The sequence below is a fragment of the Barbus barbus genome (genome assembly GCF_936440315.1).
Source record: "Barbus barbus genome assembly, chromosome: 24".
Lineage (NCBI taxonomy): Eukaryota > Metazoa > Chordata > Actinopteri > Cypriniformes > Cyprinidae > Barbus > Barbus barbus.
In genome coordinates this window covers 17,172,025-17,183,773 of record NC_136752.1, presented here as the reverse complement: position 1 = coordinate 17,183,773, position 11,749 = coordinate 17,172,025, and positions in this window count along the sequence as shown.

Below are 11,749 nucleotides of genomic sequence, written 5' to 3'. Positions count from 1 at the left end.
GACAATTTGGTGTCAGAAGTGGGATTCCTTGGATGTGCCTTCTGGACCTGAGAGCGGATGGTGACTGATCATCCTGGACTGTAGAAGTCACAGCCCTACCCCAAACAGATCAAGCGACAAGGGACCGACTGCCGGGGCCCAGAGAGGGACACCACTGGAATCATCAAACGAACCCAGGTGGCAACGGAACTCTCTGGTAAGAGATAAATCAGTCATTTAAAGAATTGGGGTTTTTGAAATTAGAATTGGAATTAAGAAAAGGGGGATAAACCATATTGGTGGGTCTAGCTCTGTGGAAGTCCGTAATCAAGAAGTCTCTAAGAAAGATTGAGACTACGTGGATAGCACAGTTAAGAGGTTTTCTAAAAGAAATTGAAACTGGGCAACGAGGCGTGATCGGCAAGAAATTGAGGTCACGCGCAACACAGTTTTTTTTTTTTTTGCAACATATTTCTAAGAGGGGAAATTGAAATTGAAATCTGTTGGAGACGTCTAACAGATTATAGGCGCCAAAAAGAAGCCCACAGAGGAGAAACAGCCAATATGGGGAAGTCCCAGAGCAAGCTCGCTAAATATGATACACCGGTATTTTGTCAAATGAGAAAATTATATGGCCAGAAATTCAAGCAAGATATGGGGAAATGAATTAAGTATCATGATTTTCCAAAAGAGGGAACACTAGGTGTCAGAAGATTGAAGGTAGTAAAGGAATCAGTTGAGGAGGGAAGCAAAAAGCAGAAAGGGTGTTGGGTGAAACGTGAGCAGACGGTGAATTGTTGGATGGGGGAAGCAGATAAGAGGGAAAGGTGCGATGCAAAAAGAATTAGCATGTAGAGCTGTTAAGAAATAGGAAAATGAAAAATATGAAGAAAAAGTAACTGCATCACATAGACCTACTAACCGCTCTGATGTTTCTGTCTCTAAACATGCACCACCGCCATCATCACTATCCCGTGGCTGAGCTGCAAGCCCTGAAAATGGACCCTGACCTCGACTGCTCTCCACCAAAGAGTACAACAGCACCGCAAGCAGAAGAAGAAATAGAGGAAGACCCTGAAATGATTCCTGAAACCCCCACAAAGAAGCTGAAGAGGAGAGAATGCTGATGGCTCCCCCGACAAACAAAAGAAAAACTAGACAAACGGTGAAAGAAGAAAATGTAAGTATAACACCTCAGATGATTGAAGTTTCAGGACCTGATGGGCCAATGATGGTTTTCAGACCATGGACTCTGAATGATATGAAAGAAGCGATGGCTCATTTGCCGAGTCCGGAAGAAGCGGGTGACAGATTTTCCACAGAAATGGTCACGTTCTGCAAAGAATTCAGCCCCACAGTGCACAAGCTGAGGCGGCTGCTAGAAAGTGAAACTGGGGGCTTCAAGCTGGCACAAAGTAAGTGGAAGGCTGCAAAGGGAGGACTGCCGGAGAGAACACAGCGAATGGGAACACCGACACAACTTGGAATACCGCACAGCTGTTGATGAGCTGGCTGAAGGTATAAAAACATCATTTGCAACACGTGTGGACACATCAAAGATTGGCAATTGCTGCCAGAACAGAGAAGAGTCTGTTCAAGATTATTATCATCGACTCTATGAGATATTTAACAAACACAGCGGATTAACAGAACCAGCCGACTGAGGAAATCAGCCTGAGACATGGGAGTGTCATTTACAGAGCTGGTTTTTGAATGGACTGAGACCTGAGAAACCAGCTACATTGAATGGAAAAACGGACGAATGTCTGCCATGTTGGCACATGCTTTGCACGCAGAAGAACTGCAGGTGGCAAAGAAAGAAAGAGTTAAAGCAAAGACTGACAAAGATTTACAGCTGGCCTTAGTGCAAGCTGTATCGAGGCCGGGGGGCTCTTCTGTGCAGTGAAATCAGCAGAAAGGAGGGGGAAGAGGAAAAAGACAAGGTGGAAGAAACTTTGAAAAACGGGGTTGTTGGATCTGTGACATTGATGATCACGAGGTGAGAAAATGCACCAAATGCAGACTGTGCAAGAAGAATGGTCATTGGGCCAAGGACTGTCCAGAGAACCAGCGAGATCAAGAAACAGACTGAGAGGAGGAAGATGGAGAGCAGACGGGAGGGGTCCAGGGCAAGTGGCTGGCACCAGAAAAAAAGGGAAGTGACAAATTCTTTAACCACACATACACTGATGTACATACTGCTCTCTGCGATAAAGAAAAAGCTTGCGTTTCTTTGTGTAATTCTGATTTGAATGATGAAAATTCTGATAAATGTTTAATGATGTACGAAAGTGAAGCATTTAAGAAAATGCTTAAATACCCTATGCTGGTTGAGGGGGTAATGATTGAGTTTTTAGCCGATTCTGGGGCTTCAAGGTCATCTATACGACCATGTGACTTGCCATGTCAACTGTCATTATCAGACAAAACAAATGAGTCAACTTCTGCATCAGGGCATACGATTCTTGAAAGATTTACAGTGCCTCTGAATTGTGAAACAGAGGAGGGTAGAGTGCTGAACCATGCATTCATTTATGCACCAAAATGTCACATGTCGTAATGGAACGGGAAAACCAGTATGAAAAAGACTGGTTTGGGGGAGAAGAAGATATTTTGGACAGAAAATATGTGTGCTGTTTCAGTCAGCCTGACATTTCAACAGCTTCCTTTTTTCCTAATGCCAGAGTCTGAGCCTCACTTATCACTCTCCAAGGCCAAAGAGCAGACATGGGCTGAGATGGGGGGGTTTGTGAAGAACGGTGTTGATGCTATAGACTGGTGTGAGATAAGCGCTGGTGTGAAACACAGCGATAGTCTAGGAGCATTTATGTCAGCGTGCAAGCATGAAATTGAGCTAGAGATGAGCCCACGTGTGTGGCAGACACTGTGACCCTCCTTAAGCATCTGGTTCGGGAGGGCCACAAGGTCAGCTTGTCCAAATTACAGTTTATAAACAAGAAGTTACATTTCTGGGTCATGTCATAACACCAAACAGCAAAGCCCTGTCTGACAAAAGAGTTCAAGTCACCTTCAAGGCATTAAAGATGTACCAAAACCAATCACAAAGAAGCAAATGCTGTCATTTTTGGGAATGTGTTCATATTGTTGAACATTTATTTCAAATTATGCAATTCTTGAGCAGCCTCTAAGAGCCCTAACAATAGGAAAGGGGTTGAAGTTGACTGACAAAATTGATTGGAATGAGGGGGCAGAAGAGGCATTTGCAAATATGAAAATGCAGCTGTCTCAGGCGCCAACTTTGGGCCTACCGGTACCAACTAAGCCTTTTGTTCAGATGGTGGATGAGAAAAATGGGTTTATGACTTCTGTGTTGTAGATCCGGTAGTAGCAGGCCTGCCACACTGTCTGAGGGCGGTGACTGCTGCTGAACAGGCCATGATGGCGTCTAGAGAATTTGTAGGTTACTCTGACCTGGTATTAAACGTGCCACACGCTGTGTCTATGATCCTGCAAGAACAAAAAACATTGCATTTATCGATGGCTCGTTGGTTACGATACCACACTATCTTGCTTGATATGCCGAATATCACTGTTAGAAGATGCACAACCTTGAATGCTGCTACTCTCCTTCTGATGCTGGGGGATGGGGAGGAGCACCATTGTTGTCTAACTGCGCTAGAACAAGTGTGTACACGGCATCCAGATCTTTCTCATGTACCACTTGAAAACTGTGAAAATGTCCTCTTTGTGGATGGCTCAGCTTACAAAGATCCACAAACAGGCCAGAATAATGTTGGTTATGCAGTAACAACTGAATTTGCAGCATTGCCAGCAAATTACTCAGTACAAGCAGCAGAGTTTGTGGCGTTAACAGAAGCGTTTAAACTTATGGCAGGAAAATGCGTCACAATTTACACCGATTCAAGTTACTCATTTGGTGTTAAGCACGATTTTGGAGCACTGTGGAAACACAGAAAATTTTTAAAGTCAGATGGGCGCCCAATATTGAATGCTCTCTTGGTGGCAGCTTTGCTAGAGGCCATTCTGCTGCCAGACAAAATAGATATCTGTAAATGTGTCGCACATTCCAATAACAAAGATTTTGTATCCACAGGAAACGCCAGAGCAGACGCAGCAGCAAAGGCCGCAGCGGCTAAGCAGACAAAAGAAATGGAGTTTACTTTGTTATCTGACACTAACCTTGACGTTTATGCTTCCTTACAGAGTATGCAGGCCTTTGCCTCCGGAGCAGAAAAAATCAGGGGAAACAGTGTGGCTCTAAAATGACTGATGGTGTATGGATGAGCGGTGATGGCAAGCCTTGTTTACCTCGACACTTCTTTGCCAATTATGCTAAGTCGATACATGGGAAAGACCATGCATCGAAAGGGGGAATGATGAAAATGATGAAAGAACTGTGGTTTACAAAGGGGTTCACAACTTTTGCTGAAAAATTTTGTAAGAGATTTCTGATCTGTAATACCCATAATGGCAAGGGTAAACCTGAGCCATTTGAAATTCTCTATGGTAAACCACCATTTATGGGAATAGACAGGGGTAAACAACAGCTGCCATCAACAGAATTGTGTAAGCATGATATGTTGAGTTACTGCAAAGAAAAATTAGCAATTCTCTGTTGTCTAATGTCTGGGTGCAGGTGAAAGCTGCCCAAGGGAAAGTTGCTGAAACTCCCTTGTATGACATGGTACGAGATCTGAGTAGAAAGAGTTGGATGGCGAAAAGGTGGCTGGGACCGTTCCAGGTGCTTCTGACTACCCACACGGCTGTGAAGGTAGCTGAGAGGGCAACGTGGATTCACGCCAGCCACTGCAGAAGAGTTCCATCTGCACCTCAGGAGGAGGAACGGATAGAGTAAAAGATCTGAGGCACATGTCAACAAATGCCAGGATCCTGTATAAACACCGAATGCATTTATGATTGCAAGCAAATGGATCTGTGGTGAAAATAAAGCTTAGTAAAAATTAGGAATTGCGATCGAGACTTAAAATGATTAGATGAATCTGGTATGGTATTTATTTGTCTCTATTTTTGTATACCACTATTGAGTATTGAACTCGAAAAGGTCTTATTGTATTATATTGAAAATAATAGTTTTACAAAACAGGTGTGCATGCAAGGTTCGTATTTGGTATGTGAGAAGTGACTGAGGGACTGGCCCATGTCAGAAGTGCAGTAGCAGTGTTTACTCATTTAGCCCAGCTTCCAGATAGTGAATATGTACTTGTTTTGCAATCAATTAATTTGCATTTCAGACGAAATTAGTCTGTAAAATGATGGGTAAATCGTGTTGTTTTCACATTCCAGACTACTGTTCAACACTGTGTTACCGATTGTGGGGGCAGGATTATTGCTACTGTTATGTTTACCATGCATTTTTCAGTTCATATCCAGCTCAGTACAGAGACAGGTGAAGTCTAGCGTGCCACATCAGATGATTAAAAGGACGGCTTATTCTGATGATATGTTTTTTAATCTGGAGAGAGAGAAATCGGGTGATGAAGACACGACTAGTAGTGGAAGCTACAGTGAGATGTGTTAAACTAATTAAAAAGATAATACCCTGTATTTGAGTCATGGGGCTTGATTAGTGTTTAGCCCATCTATGTCTATACTGTTTGGCTTGCTGAAATTAGGATTTATCCCCACAAAAAAAGCCTAAGCGTGTTTTTCTGACTTCTTTCATGAATTTAAGAGAGTGATCATTTATGTGAAAATCAGAGATGAAGAGTATAAATGTGATGTAATAACTTAAATTTGCTTTATTGTTATTTTGAGTGTACATATAGCATAGTAAGCATAGTAAGACATATAGCATAATAAGAGTTGTAGATTTAGAAATGAATTTGAATGTGTGAGATTTCCAGTTCATTAGCAGTTGTAGGGAAATAATAATAAGAATAACGAATTACATTTAATGTGGTAAGAAACACCAGTTTGCAATATCAAGCAGCAAAAGATGCTGTTTTGTACAGCTAATAATATCTGGAAACGGATGAGACTGGAAGTCAGACACATTAAATCGGCAAATGGCCGCACCCGCTCTTACAGAAAAGTTGTAAATAAATATATGCCTTTTACCAAAAAAATACATTTACATAATGCTGTCAGCGATAATGCTGTCAGTAATAGTAAGACAGAAACTGTCTGTATGCCCTTGAAGTGGGTGTTGATCCCAACCTGCACTTTTTCAGGTCAGTTCTGGAGGCAGCCAGAACAAGGCACCTTCCAGATGGCCAGACTGCTTGTTGAGAGCAGAACTGATGGCATTGCCCAGATTCCCAGTATATCTGTTCCTTTCCCAGCCAATACTATGCTCTGCTTGAAGTGCCTCCCCTTGAAGTTTCTCGTGGACTATGGTTGAAATGCCAATTCTGGCAAGGTGCACCTCCACTCCTGTCCTCTTTCAACGATTTTCAAAGCTTCAATAAAGAGCAAGCATCCATTGAGGTATGTGAACTGTGTAGTGTGAATCTTTTTGTACCAGTTAATGGACTTCCCAATACTGTACCAGTCAGCATTCTGCCCTTTTATAAAAACTTGCATTTATGTATTTGTTTAAATCATTGGATGTCCTACTTACCTGCGAGTGTTTGGGGCGTGGCTACTGTAGCAGGCTGAACCAGCGGTATTTACCCAGAGAGGAAAAATACATTTTATATTATAAAAGTGCAAGACAAAATTTGAAGACTTGCCAAATAACACAGAGACAGACAACGGTGTAAAATAAGGATAAACACAAGCAGTTTTTTTATTTTACAAGATTCCATTTGATGGAATGTTAGGGTTTCAATCGATATATGACGAACTTGCGTTCTTCTCGACAGCAGGTAAGCTAAACTTAAAGTTAAAAGTATTCTTAATGTGTTATTTAAAGTAGCCTACTTTTAACTTTTTGAGACACACCTTCACTTCTATATACCCGTAAGAGCTGTACAGTGTGTGATGTTTGAATGGGAGAGGCGTAATGCGCAAATGAAAACATGCTTTATTGTAGTTTCGCTAGGTGGCACTAGTAGCACAGAAACCCTATGCTACATAATTCTTAATGGATTATTAGGTGATACATTTGTGTTACAACACAAAATAATGTTACAACGGCAACTCTGTCTGTCAGAAAAGGCCACTCTAAATAGTTATCTTTCAAGATCTTCCAGATTAGACTCAAAAGCTCACGTGATGTTGGCCTTAATCTAAGAGCTGGCGGATGTGGTGGCTAGAATTTCTTGGGGGGAGTAATAAATACACATCGCTGAGGAGGAAAGGGCCTGTGGTGTTCTCACCAGCAGGGGGCAGGACGGAAAAACACACTCTGTGGGACTTTTCCTGTGTTTGTTGCTTTGGCTCACGTTTTCTTCATCAGGCAATGCCTGAAGGAAAAAAAGTGGTTTATTTTTATCTGTTTGTTCCTTCTTTTGAATCTGATCTTGTATTACAGTAAGTTACCATAATGAATAAATTCCTACATAAAATTAAATCATTCAGTTTAAATCCCACATGATCAGGCTTAATAATTATGTCTAGTTTAATAATATACTTAGGCCTATTCAGGTTTCAGAGTCATAAATATTTTTGCGGAATCAGAAATAGATTACAGAACGCAATTTCCTCTGTTTTAACATTTGTTTGTCCTACTGGCCCCACTTTTTGGCTCGTGCAATTATTTGATGTCTTTATAAAATAAACCACAGGGTGGCAATGCAACTCCATATCTAATAAATTGAGGATACTAGAGGTTGCAGATAAAGCACAGTTGGTGTTGATTATTCATATAGAGTGGAAATACACCTTTTTGTTTTGCTCAATATCAAAACAAAACATAAAAATAAAAGACAAATCATGACAATAATGACACTGATTTATGAGAAAAATCTTCAGAATATTAGTTTTGTATTATACACTTATACTTTAGTATCATTTTTTAAATATATAAGATGAATGAATATGAATATATAGTGTAACAGTACTAATTATTTGTATATTAATAAATGAAAATGTCAGTAAAATTTAGAGGAAAATTAGTAACACAAAGCACATGATTTCGTCATTGATTTGGAAGAGTTTTCTCTGTTTTTTGCTTTCCTTGTCTCCCCTTCTCAGAGGCCAGGAACCTGCCATCACTCTATCCCACAACTGTCCACTGTCCTTAAAATTTGTGAGATGGGCCAAACCACAATATTCGGTCTTGCGCTTCTTTTAATTACATTTTTTTTTTTTTAATCTCCATCAGTTTTGCATTGCGGAATTTATGTGGATGAATGGCCTTAGAAAGGTCAACACTGAACATTGATTACACACCTCGCTGTCAGAAAGGCCTAGGGGGAGAGGGGAAAGTGGCCATTTGTTTTGTGCAAACTCTTGAGTGTCTAGAAATCTTCAAAAAGTGCTGGCAGAAAAGGCTGGAGCATTGTCGGCTCTCCATCATACTCTGGCACCGGTTGACACTACAGAGCCGTTTAAGAGCTGACTGCTCCCCAGACCTCCAAAACTGCAGAGTGTGACTCTGCGGTTTTATTAAACGTATTGCTATTCAAATTAAAGCTACACCTCTTTAAACATATATTTTCACAGGGCTGCACTGCAGAACATTTCAGATGTCAAACTTTAATACAACGGTTAAATAAGCAAGAAGTTAATATTGAGTATTTTACATTTTAGTCAATATTGCTTTTTTTTTTGCTTCACCAATGAAGATAAATCTAAACTAAGCCACAGCAGATGTATTCCTGAGCAACACACATAATTATGTTTTCATTCCTGAATCAATGCTTTGAATGAGTGATTCAGTGACTCACTTGTTTAGTTCTTAAATGAATCAGTGTTAATGAACCAATCAGTTAAGTAAACGATTGCATAACTCACTCTTTTGTTTCACTCCTAAATGAAACCATGTTTTTAAACGAATCGTTTGAATGAATGATTTAATGACTCGCTTGTTTAGATTGGAAATGAATCTGTTATTAAACAAATCAGTAAAGTAAATGGTCGCTCATACCAAGGATGATAACTATAAAAATAACGATAAAGATCTAAAAATCATTTGCAATATTAAACAATAGCAGTGTTATCTTTATAGTTATCGTTCTTGGTAATCTGTTATTAAACAAATCCGAAAAAAACAAATCGCAAAAATAAAGGGCTGCTTGACTTTTCGTTCCTGAACGAATCAGTGTTTTTGAATGAATTGTTTGTGTATTTTTACATAGAAAAACAATGCAAAAACAGCGTGATGTATTCTGCATCAACATCTTCTTATAGTGCTCTTGGACTGCTGTTTGTTCAAACAAATTCAAAGAATAGAACTAACTGTAATGCATAATGTAATGTTTCATATACAGTATCAGGCTGGATTAAGCCTGAACTGAAGCCAATAACTGCTAGTAACTGTGTCCTTTCTCACTTTCGAACCAAGTCTGAAAACATCTCTACAAGGAACAGCCTGTACAACAGAGAGGTGCATTTTTCGCAAATGTTGTTGTTGTTGTTGTTGATTCTGAGGCTTGGACCAATGAGATGCAAATGGGTGCAGCCACATTAGCGGTGGTGCATTGGTTTTGTTTATAGGGGACAGCAGAAGGATTATCCCCTCCAGTCCATTTCATTTGATCCATATGGCCCAAAAGGCCTTAGCTTCAGCTGTGCCACAGCTTGGGAGCCACGGTTGAGTTTGTTATTGTCCCAACTCAAGCTGAATGCAGTGCTACAAATCCTGACAATATAATATGCACAGTAAGAGCTCTGGCTTTCTCTCTCGACAATGACACAGACAGAAAAGCAAAGCTTCTTTAGTGTTCGGTATACTTATTTAACCTTCATATGCAAATATAAGTTTAAGTTTAAATTGATCTATCATTTACATGTGATGTCTCGGCGGAATCATCGATTACAGGGCTGTCATGATGAAGTCATATATCTATAGATTTGTGTCATCATCTAAAAGTGGACCTCTCTCTCTCTCCTCCCATGAGCAGGAGCTGAGCAGAGCGATTTACAGGCTGTCGGGTTGGCTTTGTTCCCATGTAAGTCAAGTCTCGGTGGAGAAGAGACGCATCAGTGCTCCAAATGGCCCCAGCCGTCTCATGGCATTATCTTCAAATGGCACGTCTGATGGAGAAGTTAGAGAACAGCTCTCCTAGCTTCTCTCATTTAGATATGCCTCCCTTATTAACATGTAATGCACCTTGGTTTTCCTGTATATCTTTGTGTTAACCAAAATGTAACATTTGTGGATTTGTGGTTGTTTATGGGTTTGTGCCATGTGATGTCCTCTGAAGCAATCTTCAAATGGATTCATAGGGTTCTGGGTGCCTTCTCATTGATAAAACATCAACAATGCGTTAATACTGGGTCACCTATTTTAGAGGGAGATTATGAGGACGTTTTGAAAGCTTTCGAGCAGAAGAGGTGAGAGAACCAACTCCTTATTCTGCCAGCGGCCAGTGTGTTGCTGCCTGGAGGGAAACGAGCTCTGCACATGAAAGCTTGTTGATAATTTCATGAATGCCTGCACTGAAACACACACACACACACTTTTTTATGTAGTCACTTGTATATGGTCACAGTTATAAATGTATATAAGTGTCTATTCAGTATATATATATATATATATATTATATACAGGATATATAAATATATACCTTTATTTGATAAAAAATTCTGTAAAACAAATGATATTTAAAATAATTTTCTATTGTAATATATAAAGTATTTTATTCCCGAGATACCAAAGCCTACTTCAGTCTTCAGTCACATGATCCTTCAGAAATCACCTGAACAATGATATCTTAAAATATCTGAATGATTGAATTATCTACGTAAACTTTGACTGACTACTTATAAAACACTTCTGAAAAATCAGCGTTAAAACTTTTGCTGATAAAATGTTTTTTTTAAAACAAAACAACATCAACTTCATTAGTTTGTGATTTTCAGTGCTTTAAATATATTTCAGAGAATTGTAATGTATAATGAGAATGCTGGGTCTGAATAATAAGAAGCCATGGACAGATAAGTTTGACTGACGTGAAGCCTCACTGGTGCCTGACTAATTGACAGTGTAAATATTGTAAAGCATTAACTTTTTCATGTGATAGTGACTGAATGACAGTCTGCTCGGCCTTCAGGTTCTCCAAGCAATTTATCATCCTTATCCACACTGGGGTAATTTATCTAGCTGAACAGAGAAAATATGTTTACACTGTGGTTCTTATAGGAAAGACATCTTGATATTCCACTTTTCTAAATTACTTGTCAAGCAAGGTATGTCAGCAGATGGAGGTGAAATGACATTTTCTCCCCACAATTTCTCCCAATTTAACTCTTTCACAATGCTCCTATACTTGTCTGATATGAACATTTTACTGTCACTGCTAACCATTTTTTTTTAAATGAAAAGATATATTATACGTTTATTAAAAGAAAATGCAACAGAATGGGAGTAATCTAATACTAGTCTTGAGTCCTTGTTGTTGTTGCTGCTAGGTACGATATTTTTAGTACAACAATTATATAGAGATAATTATATCTCAGATAGCAATTAATGGAATATAATTATCCACCACATACAACCGCAAAACCTTCCAAGGCTGACAGATATCAGGTGTCAACAGTGTAATGAAATCATTATTAACAGATTTATAAACTTATACTATGTTTAAATATTATAGTCTATCATAGACCATATTTTCTGACTAGAAAGCTGCATATGTACAGCTTTCACAGCTGTACACTAATCTAGCCATGAAATTATTCTGCAACTTTAAATGACCAAAGATTTTTGCACATAAAAAGG